Source organism: Pleurodeles waltl, chromosome 10, assembly GCF_031143425.1.
Source record: "Pleurodeles waltl isolate 20211129_DDA chromosome 10, aPleWal1.hap1.20221129, whole genome shotgun sequence".
Taxonomy (NCBI): domain Eukaryota; kingdom Metazoa; phylum Chordata; class Amphibia; order Caudata; family Salamandridae; genus Pleurodeles; species Pleurodeles waltl.
This window is the reverse complement of record NC_090449.1, coordinates 991,250,477-991,264,883: the sequence shown is the minus strand read 5'-3', so window position 1 is coordinate 991,264,883 and position 14,407 is coordinate 991,250,477.

Genomic DNA, 14,407 nt, shown 5'->3' with positions numbered 1-14,407 from the left:
CTGCCTTGTGCCCCAAGTCATGGTGATGAGGTCAGAGAGGATGCTGTTTCAGCTAATCATTGCCATGAGAGACTGGTGTAGACACAAGACAATTTCAATGAATGTGGGCCAATTTAAACTCTAACCATGCTGCAGAACAGGTATGGCCATGCAACTCACCCTAATGCTTTCTTCACATCAAGAGAAAGCACTAGTTTATTGTCCGGATCCAAACTAGTTGACCGGATGACGTGGGTCAGTGTGTTCAGATGTTTCAGAGATGACCTATACCGTACTAAACCCATCTGGTTGTCATGAATCAGGGATCGGATCACATGCCTCAATTTAGCGGACAGAACCATGGCTACTATTTTCATCACAGTTCAGGAGTTAAATGAGGTGGTAGTTGGCACAGAAGAGGTGGTCTTTTCCAGGTTTTAGGATGAGGGAAATGTGTGCTAAATTAAATTCACTTTGGAGACAACCCATGACCACAGCTTCCTGCAGCATGTGGGTAAGGAGGGGAATAGTTTGGTCACTAGTAGCCCTTTAGAATTCCAAAGGTACACCATCCTCCATGGGTGCCTTGCCTGTGGATAAGGATTTGATGGCTTTGACAACATCCTCCTCTAAAACAACTGACTCTACATCCTCTCGAACACTTGCAGGGAGAGTAGGGATTCGTAGGTTGGACATAAATGCTTGCACTTCAAAGGTGTCAACTGGGCATTCTGTTGAGTAAAGTGCCATATAAAAGGTGGAAAATTCCTGAACAGTGTCCGGAGGATGAGTCACAGTGGTGCCAGTGACCATTCGGATAGCTGGGGTGGTTGACCATGCCTCCCTCTGTTTCAATTGCAGTGCCAGGAGATACCTCACTATTTTGTAATTTTCATAAGTATTCTACCTGATGCGGGACAGCATGTTTTCTGCTCCCAATTTGTATAAACTTTTAAACTTGAGTTTCTTCACCATAAGATTCAGCCGGTAGCCTGGATGATCTAGATATTTTCACAGAAGGACTTGCACATCCCATTCCAACTCTATCCTCTTAGCAGCATCCTTGGCACTTGCAATATCTTCATCTCTCATCAGCATTCTGTGTAAGTGTGCCTTTCCTGCCACCCATATTAGTTGCTTTGAAGTGACTGGGATGTTTACGGTAAATAAAAGTAAATGTAAAATTAAAGACTGTGCCTTCATCGATGTGATATCTGCGAGTCAGTGGCAGTGCTACAGTATTTGTCAAGAAGAAGTACAGACTAGACTCAGAGCCATGGGTAAGTGAGAGGTAAGTATATTGTTGGTCCTTAGGATGCATTAGGCATCATACATCATGTAGTGCATGGTTGTCCATCAAGTCTTGAAGTAGAGCCCGATCACCGTCGTGTTTTCTATCCCGCCTACCCGATTTCTCTAAGAAAGGATCAAGGAAGAGGTTCCAGTCACCACCGATGATGAGTTTATGGGAGCCGAATTCCACCAGCAACCTAAGAAGATTGATTAACCATCGGCGCTTCACTCCCATGGGGGCCTACACTGAGCTGATGACCAAGATCTGATCCAAAATTGTAATCCGTGTAAAAATTTATCATCCATGGTTGTCCAACCATGTTTTCAGAACCTGAACAAAATCTAAAAAGGCTAGTGCTGTTTTGCGGTTAATAAAGTGAGTTATGCCCCTTACATTGAGGGACCAGAGAGTCAGATTGCCAGTGCAGGTGTTTTATTAAGAATTATTAATGAGTGTTTATGTTTTTTGAATAATATGTTTATGTAGAAAAAGTAATAACGTAGAAAAATAATACATTTGTAAATGTGATCACGAACAACGGCCAACAATGTTAACTAAGTGAACTAATCAATGACTAATAATTATTGAATATGTGTTAGAATAATGCAGTAATGTGTCATAGTAAGGGTTATGAAGTATGCTTTAGCTTTATAAATTGTAGGCCTTAACTTAGTGAGTGTCTTGGCCTATTTTGCCAGGCCTCATGTAAAAGCTGTATTTCTTAGTGTTTAGTAAAATGCTGACCAAGTGAATTCAACTAAGAAATGTCTATTGTATTGTTCAAATGTGCTCATAACGTAGGCTTTCCGTGAGAACCGACTGCTAGGAGATGATGTTCTTGTTAATGCAACATTTTATGTGCAATGTGTGTGAGACTGACTTTCCCAGGACAAGAGCAATGAAGATACTGACTAGAGTGGAAGCTGCAACAATATTGTTCCCTGACAAGCCGAATGATGAGGACATCGTAAAACGAACCAATCAACAATATAAGAACGAAGAAATATTACAAATCATGGATTTGGTATAGTAGTTTTATTGGACAGAGTGTGAACATACGATTAACTGACCAATAGGGAATTAGGCAATAGTTTAGTTGACTTTGATATAACAACGCTGCAGTACAAAAAGATTTTAGACTTAGCAGATTTTAAGAGATTTTTGGAGACTTTAGAAGAGAGAGAGATTCTTCCGATATTCTGGCTCATTGGGCTCATATTCCCAGACTGAGAGCCTGATGCCTTGCTGATCGACTGATGACCTGAGGACGAAGACTAATTCTGCTCACTGACCCACACCGAGGATAGGTATAATTTGAAATGTGATTATTATGCATATTTGCTTTTCCTTTCTAGGTACCAACGGCGCTGTTTGGTCTATTATTCTACCATAGTTAGATGTTTTTCCAAATTGGTGTTACTAAATTGTTTTGCATGAAGCCCAACATGCTGACGCTGATCTGATGTTAGTTGAGGATCCTGACTTATGACAATAGACTAATGCTTCATGGATTTCTCTGCTTAACTTCATGTATCTCATCTCGTTGATGCAGCTGACTCTGCTCTTGATTTGCACCGTAACTTTAGAATGTGTTGTAGTTCAAGCTTTGATTAGATTGTGTTTCTTCCGCCGCTTTGGACAACCAGTGTTGTTTTTGGATGTGTTTCATTTGATCTTTAGATTAATCCACATGACCTCAGCATTGTTAATATAGGGAAATAAACATTCTAAACTTTACTAAAGGTGTGGTTATTCATGACTGAAAGGTCATGGTGCATGACAATTGCTGAATCCATTGATTAATAATTTATTGATTACTAATGAATGTTGATTATCATGTATTGATTAATGACTATGTACTTGAACTATGGTAGGAACTTTTTAATTGGGAGTCAAAAGGTTAATCGACCTATTTGCGTCCCCTTGTAAGTTTACTTAAGGTCTTAAGTTGCAGCATAGCACATCATCCAGTAGAAGGGAGATAAGGAATAACAACCAAACTTTGGATGGGGTGATACAGCACCATGAATAACCGCTGCTCCAAAACAGAGAGTGAAGAACCCATTTGAGGGCAGAAGGGGGGACTGGAGGAATTGAGGGACAACCTGCGTACCAGCTGATTATGACACCTCAAAGATGTAAACATTATTTCTGTGCCTACAATCTTCCAAGGCCGTCAACTTCTTCTGTGTGTTCCAGAGTTCAGTGCTCCAAGTCAGTTTCTGTCAAGCGCAGGTTGAGATTGTTAACGCGTCCTTCTATGTTAATTTATTACACATTAGAACTTGTTTTAGGCCAATGAATCTTGTGACACAGTGGAGAGACACCATAGGACGAGATAACTGATCAATATGTCAAGCAATATATCAATAATGTCATCAATATCTACCGCCACAATGCACTTTACTTTGGATAAAGACATTAATCAAATTGTCGGCGCAACCATGACCTTTCAGTCATGAATAACCACACCTTCGATAGAATTTTATGAATTTTATTCCCTATTGATTACAATCTACGAGCAAAATAATTAATCTTAATACCAGGAAGCATAAAAGCATAGTCACGATATGGCAACTGTGATAAGATTTCATTAATGCAAGAATCACAAACATAAGAACATAGCACGGTGTGAACATAGATTATGATAACAAATATCATATACATCTTAGTTCAGCATAGCGTAATGTCAGTCATTTGTCTATTTGCGTCAGACAAAGTGAACTCCTATCCTAACCACAGATTAGCATCAGCATGTTTGGGTTCATGCAAAACAATTTAGAACACCAATTTGGAAAACATCTTGCTATGGTCTCTAACAAAACGAGCAGTTGGTACCTAGAAAGGAAAAGCAAACAGACAAATTAAAAATGTCATTGTCATATTTACCCTCCAAGGATTAGGTCAGCGCACAGGATCAGTCTTTGTCTTCAGGACAGCAGTCAAAACGTCATCAGTCTAAACTCGACTAAAGGACTGGGGACACTTCCCTCACAAGGAGGAGAAGTGTATGAATGGGCAGTCTATGGATTAGGATGGTTTAATAATTTTCAAGTCACCAAACAGAGTCACAGAGTTTCTGGATAAAATCAATAGCATTCCCTACCTAGTTCCCCGACCCTTCTGTGACATGGGTTTTTATCCCCTTTTCGTACTACCTTCCCCCAAAATTCTATTGGACATTTGTTATACCCCACTATCTTTAACCTATCAAATTATACATTAGGTAATCCCAATTGTCACCCCATGATAATTCATAACACTTTGATTGGTCTTCATAATTGACGTCTTCTGAGGGGGTACATCCGGCGGTTGCTTCACGGTTTAGCACGTCTTCTTGGGTCATGAGTTCCTTTGTCCATGGTTTAAACGTCCTTGTACATTACATTAATCTACATTTGTTTCAATTTGCTACATAATATTTATACTAAAGCAGCAGGCATGCGGATGGGTAAGAAGTTACAAAAGATACATGCATCTACCAAGTTGGAAGAAGAAGAACATTTGCAGGGTCATGGCCCTTTGCGAGTCAGCACACTGAAAAACAGAAAAATGCTTTTAATATGAGAGCCAGGCAGCTAAACGGCAGCTCATGCTAACTTAAGGCCTATAAGGTTTTTAATATAAATGCAATATCGTAATTGTTAATATAACTCGAATAACCATAGCATTAATGATTCTATTTATTAGTTTGCGTATACATTGTTTGCCACACACATTATAGTCATAATTCAAATGCACGTTTAAGCAAAGTCACTATTATTGTCGTTTTCTATGCAACATCGTCACACATTAATATAGATATTCTACTTTAGTATAGGTTATATAAATCTACACTCTCTCAAGATTATCAAATTTGTGTACTATGGAATCCAGACCGCATCACAAGTGGGTCAAGTCGCCTTTCAGTAGCTTAAGTTCCGATTTTATTTCCCGTGATGTCAAGTTCCTCAGTGACAATGGAGGCTTGTATGGTTTTAAGGCATCCATTATGGAATCCAACGTGACATCTAATGACGTGTGTATGTGTTTATACAAGTATAAATTTATACTTCATATTAAATATTGGTAGAATGTATTTAATTTAAATTATATATATTATAATGATTATCATTTACTACTTTAATCTGTACATATATAACAAAATCAATGTTTTATGTTTTAATGACTGTTACTACCTTTGCCTTACAATCTTGGCTTTTCTTCTATTAGATGTCGGATGCTTGCGCCATTAAATTTTAGTTTAGATTCACGGATATCCTAATGTGTATGTAAGTGTCATCTGCATGCATATGAGGGCCCATTTTGTGAGAAATTATAATTGTCTCCTGAAAGGACATGTAGACCCTAAAAAGTTAGGGACAGATTGCTGACCATAAATGCACACTGCAGCACACATTAAACAATACATCTGTTTTACTTGGTGTGTGCAATTTGCTGGAAAACGACTGAACAATTTTGGGTTGTCCCACTTACACCCAAATGCTTGGACGTCATTTCGGGGTCCCCAGTGGTCGCTGATGCGAGCCCTGGCTTGCCCCTCGCGACCCCTGGCACTGTCTTTGCGACCCCTGGCTTCAGAGGTGGCAGAATCAGTGCCAGGAGCACAAAGGCAGTGCGTCCTCAGGGACCTCGGTTGAGGCTCCTTTCTCATTGTTTTCTCTCATTTTTGTTGTTACACTAATAGTAAATAATGTTTCATTATTCTCTATTAGTGTGATTAGAATACAATTAGCTGGACAATGGCCCTCCCTGGCAGCTGAGCTAAGTAAAACATGCTTTTAAATGCATTTTGTGTGTGTGCTTGAGGGTGAATATGTGTTTGCGTGAGAGTGTGTGTAAGTGTGAATATGTGTATGTGTAAGCATGTGTGGGTGAACTAAACTGAAGGTCAAAGTGCAAGTGATGTCACTTCCTCTACCCCTGGCATTTTGGTAAATTGACGTTCATGACCAAAGGATATCCGTGACAGGAAACAGCTCCTCGCATGTCTTCATAGGAGTGATTTCATTCCCCTTGTTAGGAAGAAGAGGAAAACGTGGCTGTCGTTCATTTGTCAGGTTGGCCAGTGTCAGATGAACAGAGTTGTGATATTACAGTGGGCCTTTCAAACGAAAGGGAGGTTTCAGATTAGCCCGTAATTTCACTGTAAAATGTTTTTTTTTTAGTAGTGATGATGAGCGTGTGCTTTTGAGCTATCAAGCAAACTGTAAATAATACATCAATAAGTCTGTAATGAGAATGATAATCGCTGGCTGACATAACTGTAATGATCTTTCCACCGCAAGAATCTGCCGGCGTTATTGAATCTTTTGCATGATTAATTGAACTGGTAGTAGAGATCACTTGCACTTATTCCTTATTACAAATAGATGCTGATCATGGATATCTGCACAACGATGAGGAACAAGGACCATAGGACTGGTCGCCACTGTAGTAGGACATGAGATGTTGAATGAGTGAATAATTAAAGCAGTTAGGAACAGCAAATAGGGAGCGGATGCGCTGAGTTCCTGATAAACACAGAGTGAAATGTTTAAAAGTCACGAGCTTTCAAGATGCTTCACTGCTAATTCATCTTTTTGTTTTGATTAAGGTGATTTCACGTCATGGTCATGAATGCACCTAACTTGCAATGTTGAAAGCCTCTCCGGAAGCCGCCGCAAACAATCTTCACTCTTTAAACTTTAACCTCATTCTAAACTCCTTCCTCTCTGACTCTGCTTTGAGCACAAGTATAGAGGGTTGCTACATTAGATGCAATAATTAATCGGTTAAAAACACAGGCTGATCACATCCACGTTGTATTTATTTATATTTATATCACCCTGCTAAGCTATCACCTCCTGCTTACATATGTCTACAGTACTGGGTTCCATGGAATTACTATTTGAAGACGTTTTCTGCTCTCAGGACCTCAGTGCATTGACACCAGGCCGTATTTATAGGCCCCTAGCGCCACAGAAGTGTCACTTTTTGTGACGCTCCTGTGGGCTAATCACTGCGCCATATTTACAAAGTGGTGTTAAGCCACTTTTTTGTGGCTTAACACCACCTTGTAAATATGGCCCCTTCCCACGCAGCACTGTGCGTACAAGGGGCGTGCAATCAGTGTTGCTGTGGGCATGCCACACCCATTGCATTTTGACGCTGCCTCAGATTTATGAAATTTCGTAAACCTGAGGCTCCCTGGTGGTGGCATTAGCAGGGTGCAACGAGGATGACTACGTTTATTCCTCCTTGTTTTCTGCCTTTGCTATGCATGCTGCAGAAAAGGAAAATGCCAGAAAGGATTGTTTATGTGTGGGAAGGTGTCCCTATCTTCACATAAGAAATCATTTGAAAATTACGCTTTGGCACTTCTGTGTATGCTGCATTCTGCAGCACACACAGAAGTGCCAAAGCGTCATTAGTGATTGTTTATGTGCAGGAAGGGACACCTTCCCCCACATAAACAATCAAACCCCTCAGCGAAGACATCCTTGCAAGATGGTGCAAGGATGCCTGCATTGGCGCTGGCAGCTAAATTTAGCGCCAGCAAAGGGGGAAACGCAGTGGCGCGCCGTATTCACTTAAATACAGCGCATCCCTTTGTTTCTATTTGGGCACAACACCGCGCTGGGCCACTTTTCCTTAAATCTTGCCCCTAATGTTACTTTATCAAAGATAACCAGCTAATTCCAATTCATAAAATATGCCACTTGCATACCTATTCTTTTTAGTCAAATCAAATCCTCCCGTTCCACGTAGAGCACCGACGGTCACTTAATTTAATATTTCCCGAAAAATTGGCATGAATGAGTAAAACGAGCTTCATTTATGAAGCCAAACCTAAACAACAATCCAAGTAACACTAATGTTGACGGTGGCAAAGGGGCTTAAATAGCTACTGAATGCGACTTTAAAACAAATGCAATTCACCATATTAGAGTTATTTTAAAGTTTGAAAAATCAAGAGTAGGAAAAAACTTCTTAAGCAACCTTTTCTTAGGACGAGTGTCTCATTATGAATAATTGGTATTCATGAATAGGCTGCACATGTTCTCAAAGCCAGTAATTTCCAAATTGCTAAGACACCTAATGAGTTGTCTTAACAAGATTATCAAACATATAAAGGGAACTAATTACACTGCGTTTAATGCTGAATTCACAACTAGATGCAAACGGCCTGCTGCAGCTGGCATTTCGCTGGCTTTGCAAAGGAGAGCCTGAGTGTGCTTTGGAGATGATAGACCCAACCACATAGCTTTTAGGACAATTGCATCCTTCCTTTCCAAAAAAAGATCTAGAGAGTGCATGTCATTATCACTGGAGCAGAAAATTGAGAGTTTATTCAGTGACCCGGGAAAGGTTTAGGCTAACACATTCATTCGCCAGAGTTAGAGATCAGACCACACTGGTTCTTATTGCTAATGGTGCATGGGCCAAATCCTTTAAAAAAAAATCTTAATGACAACTAACATTATGTTGGACTGAAACAGTTTCAATACATTGCAATACACAAAGCCCATGTCAGTTGTCCATTCATATGACCCTCGATTGATCCTCGAAGAGCTTTACATAGAAGGAACGGGGAAAATTAATAATTTTACTGCCTGTCTGAAGAGAGTGGTCGTCATAAATGTTCAACCTGTATATGCGAGGCTGATTATTGGGAATTACAGATGCTGTTTTTGGCAAGTTGTTTAGTAGTATGACTGTGACTCCACACTGAACACTAGAAACTATAATTGAATCCTCCTAGAAAGATTAAAAGTTATCCAAGAAGACCCAGATTTCATGGACTGATGTACAAGGCCTGAAATTCGCTAAACCACAGAGCGTTTTGGTCACTAAGGGGCTGATTTCAGACCACTAGCGCCTCCTTGCTCCACAAATCAGCGTCATTTTATTTTGTGCTTATGTGGCCCAACAAGCCCAAATTCGCCGTGCCAGATTTACAAAGTGGCACAATGCATGCATTGACCCACTTTGTAACCCTTTGCACTACATTATGCCTGCGCCAGGCATATTGTATGTAAAAAGGGCGTTCCTCCTTTAGGGGGGGGCTGAAAAGATGTTGCAAAGAACTCTAAAAGATTTCTTGGCATCATTTTTTTTGGCACTTTTAATATAACACCTGCTCAGAGCAGGCGTTAAAAGGAGGCACACCATTGTTTTCAATGGGCCTCAATGGGCTTTGCAGGATCAGCATTAAAATTTTTGATGCTGGTCCTGCAAATCTCTGAACTATTGTCAAAAATGTTGATGCTAGTTTCCCTAACTACCACCATGGTGGGCTGTATTTTAGATAGACACACACATGGTGGTGTTAGGTGGGTGCTAACAGGTGCAAGGAAAGTGGCGCTGCCCTGGGTACAACACCACTTTCCTTAAATCAGGCCCTAATTGTTTTTTAAATGTGATAAACCCATTTTGTAATTTGGTAACAGATCACCAGATTGCAAAATAGGTGTAAAAATGCATTCAAAATCACAATTTTGGAATGAAAACCCCTAAAATACCCTTTATAAAATTGGGCTTCCCAATGCTATGTACCAATGTTTTGCAACTGCAATTTCATTTCAAACCGTGGAGTGGAAACTTAGGGTCTGACTTAGAGTTTGACGGATGGTTTTACTCTGTCACACATGGGACAGATATCCCATCCTCCGTATTACGACCTCATTACATCTCTGAGAATCATTATACAGTGAATGGGATATCTGTCACATTTGTAATGGAGTAACCTGTCCGTCAAACTCGAAATCAGGTCCTCAGTCACAACGAGGACAGGGTCCCCATGGAACCTGTTCCCCTCTGTGAAAGTTAAAAAAAATGTTTGTTTGAAAGAAGGCAGTAGTCCTGGTGACCAGTGGCAACTATATCCGAATCAATTCACAAAAGGTCTTTGTACATTGGGCTGTGGTTCTGGGGACCAGTGGAAACTCTTAAACAAACTTTTTTAAAAATATATTTTTGCTTTAAATGCAGTCACAGACAAGGACAGGCAGGTCACCAAACATGCAATGGCATCCAATTGGAGGGAGTCACAATTTGTGACCTACCTCATGATTAGTGATGATATAGGTTAAATTGGGATACACTTTGAATGATGATTTTGCGAACTATGATATCTGCTATCAGAACCAATTCAAAAAAGATCTTTGCACCATTTTTGACCTCTTTTGTGAACTGATTATTTGTACTTCAGGTTCTTAAAGTGATAATGATAATCATTTTTATAGATGAATAGTGTTTGATCTAAGGATCAGTTTTTCAGTTGTAATTCACATTTAGTAGTGGTATTTTGCATGATATCATGACCAGGAAAACTGAAACAAGGAAATTCAGAGTGGATGTCTGATGAAATGTGTATTAGTACGGTGTAGAGAAGGTGAGAATACAGGGACACTCTGAGAGTTAGGTTACAAAATAGAGCTCTGCAGGGCATCATAAGACCAGTGGCCAGAATGAGGTAGGGGATGTAGAAGAAAACTCTTCTAGAAAGTCACAAGGGAGAAGAAAAGGGAATGCTGCTATTTCCCATTTTTAATAAATGTATGATCATAATCATTTCTTAGTTGAAGACATCTCAGAACATATCATAAAGAGCTGCGATGATAGTGTAATCCATTTCTGACCAAATGCTCCTTATAATGAGAAGATAGTATACATGACTATGGTACCTACTTCATTAATCGAACAGTACCAAGCCCACTGAAAGTTTAAAAAATGCAAGTTTATGTATTTGTGGTTCCTCCATACACATGGTGCATGGTTTTGAAACAGTAGCAGTCCTGAGTGATTGAAGGGAATATGATTAATTATCTTCCATCAACAATTTGGTTGGGATTCTTCAAACGAAATACATTTGCAAAAGGTAATGCAACAGAATGCCGCTGCAGCTCCACCAGCCCAGGCTCCTGAAACCTCCAAGCAAGTCCTGTGAAAATACAGTAAGTACCCCCCCCCCCCGCCCAGCCCCTCGCCCTGCCCCGTGCTACTCACCTCCTCTCCTGCTTCTTTCTTCATCTTTGATCTTCTTCTGTGCTCTTAATCTGTATTCTTCATCTGTGTTCTTCTTTTCTTCCCTGCACCCCATCCTGCGTGTTCTCTCTTCTGTCTTAATCTGTGTTCTTCTTCTGTATACTTCATCTGTGTTTCTTCCTTCTCTTCTGCACCGCGACCTGCGTGTGCTTTCTTCTTCTTTGTCCTTCTTCTGTGTTCTTCATCTGTACTCTTCTTCTTGGTACTTCATCTGTGTTCTTCTTCTGTGTACTTTGTATCCTCTGCTTCTCAGGGCTCTCCTCTTCTGCCGGACTCCTCTTCCTTGACTCTTCTCTCCTCCTCTTCTTTACCCTTCCTCTTGGATCTTCTCTCCTCTGTTCTTCTGCTCTGGACTCCTCGCTCCTCTTCTTCTTTACCTTCTCCCTGGCTCTTCTCTCTTCTCTCTTCTGCTCCTCTTCTTCTTTACCTTCTTCTGGGCTCTTCTCTCTTCCGTTCTTCTGCTCCTCTTCTTCTTTACCTTCTTCTTGGCTCTTCTCTCTTCTGTTCTTCTGCTCCTCGCTCCTCTTCTTCTTTACCCTCTTCTGGGCTCCTCTCTCTTCTCTCTTCTGCTCTTCTGCTCCTGACTCTTCTCTCTGACCTTCCTCACTCCCCTCCACCTCTGTAACCCCCACTCCCCTATCTTCCTATCTTTTCTTCCTAACTCCCCGCCACCTTTAACCCCCCCTCCCCTATCTTTTCTCCCCTCTACCTGACCCCCCACCCTCTGCTTTCCCGCCGCCACCTTCTGCTCGCCCCCGCCCCCCCCTGCTCCCATTCGTCGCCCCACTCCGGCCCCCCACCCCCAGCTGACCCCGCCTCCCTCTTATGGCGGCCGCGCCGCTCCGCGCCTGGACCGCGCCCAGCGCCACGACCCCTGGCCACCAGCACTCCCAAACCCCGCAGCACCGCTACGACCCCGCCACCCTCCATGCCCTCAACCCTGGGCGCTCCAGTACCTGCTTCCAAGCCAACCCGAAACTTACCCACGGACCTTTCATATGTCACACCTGCAAACTCACCTTCCACCGCGAAAACACCACGCCTGCCAGGCCACGCGCTAACAACCACCTCAAATGCATCCTGATCAACGCACGCTCGGTCCACAAGCACGCCGTTGAACTTAGGGACCTCCTGGACTCCACCGCACCGGACGTCGCCTTCATCACTGAGACCTGGATGAACGCCTCCTCGGCCCCCGACATCGCCATAGCCATCCCCGAAGGCTACAAGATTTCCAGGAAAGACCGCACCAACCAAGTAGGAGGAGGAATCGCCATCGTCTTCAAGGACTCCATCAACGTCACCACCTCCACCGAAGACACCCTCCTCGCCGCCGAACACCTGCACTTCCAGATCCACACAGACCCCAGGACCACCCTCAGAGGAACTCTCATCTACCGACCCCCTGGACCCCGCGCCCTCTTCAGCGACTCTATCTTTGACTTCATCTCCCCGCACGCCCTTGCCTCGCCGGACTACATCCTCCTCGGGGACCTCAACTTCCACCTGGAACCGAACAACGACCCCAACACCACCGCCCTGCTCGACAACCTCGCCAACCTCGGCCTCAAGCAACTGGTGAACACCCCCACCCACATCGCCGGACACACGCTCGACCCCATCTTCTCCGCCAGCAACCACGTATCCTTCAGCCACTCCTCCGCTATACACTGGACCGACCACAGATGTGTCTACTTCACCTTCCGACGTGAGACTCGCCACCTCCGCACACAACCCATCCCACGTCGACAGTGGAACAAAATCCCCGAGGAACAGCTTCTCTCCACTCTCAACGACAACCAACCCACCTTCCCCTCCGACCCCAACGACGCAGCCCTCAGCCTCACAAATTGGATCACCAACTGCGCAGACAACCTCGCTCCCCTCAGACGCCTCCCAAGACAGACCAACACCAAAAAACCTCTCTGGTTCACCGACACCCTTAAGGAATCAAAGAAAACCTGCTGCACCCTCGAGAAAGCCTAGCGCAAGGACCACACCGCAGAGAACATGACTGCCCTCAAGAACGCTACCCGCGAACCCCACCAACTGATCCTCGCCGCCAAAAGAAATTTCTTCACAGACAGACTGGACAAAAACAGCCACAACAGCAGAGAACTCTTCAATGTCGTAAAAGAGCTCTCCAACCCTAACGCCAACGCCATCACGCCCTCACAAGACCTCTGCAACTCCCTCGCCACCTTCTTCCATCGTAAGATCACCGACCTACAAGACAGCTTCGGACACCAGACCCAGCCAACCACCACAGAACCTACAACCCCAGCCATCACCCTCAACGCCTGGACTCACATCAACACGGAAGAGACCAAAGCCACCATGAACTCCATACACTCCGGTGCCCACTCCGACCCCCGCCCACACTTCATCTTCAACAAAGCCGACGACATCATCGCCCTGCACCTCCAGATCATCATCAACAGCTCGTTTTCATCTGCTACCTTCCCAGAGAGCTGGAAACATGCTGAAGTCAACGCCCTACTGAAAAAAACCTACGGCGGACCCAAGTGACCTGAAGAACTTCCGACCCATCTCGCTCCTCCCCTTCCCTGCCAAAGTCATAGAGAAGACCGTCATCAAGCAACTTACCAACTTCCTTGAAGACAACAGCCTACTCGACCCCTCTCAGTCCGGATTCCGAGCCAATCACAGCACAGAAACCGCCCTCATCTCAGTCACAGATGACATCAGAACCCTGATGGACAACGGAGAAACAGTCGCCCTCATCCTCCTCGACCTCTCGGCTGCCTTCGACACCGTCTGTCACCGCACCCTAATAACCCGCCTCCGCTCCATCGGGATCCAAGGACAGGCCCTGGACTGGATCACCTCCTTCCTCTCCAACCGCTCCCAAAGAGTCTACCTCCCACCTTTCCACTCAGACCCCACCGAGATCATCTGCGGTGTCCCACAAGGCTCCTCGCTCAGCCTGACTCTCTTCAATGTCTACATGAGCCCCCTCACCGACATCGTACGCAAACACAGCATCATCATCACCTCCTACGCCGACGACACTCAACTGATACTTTCCCTCACCAAGGACCCCACCAGCGCCAAGACCAACCTGCAAGATGGAATGAAAGACGT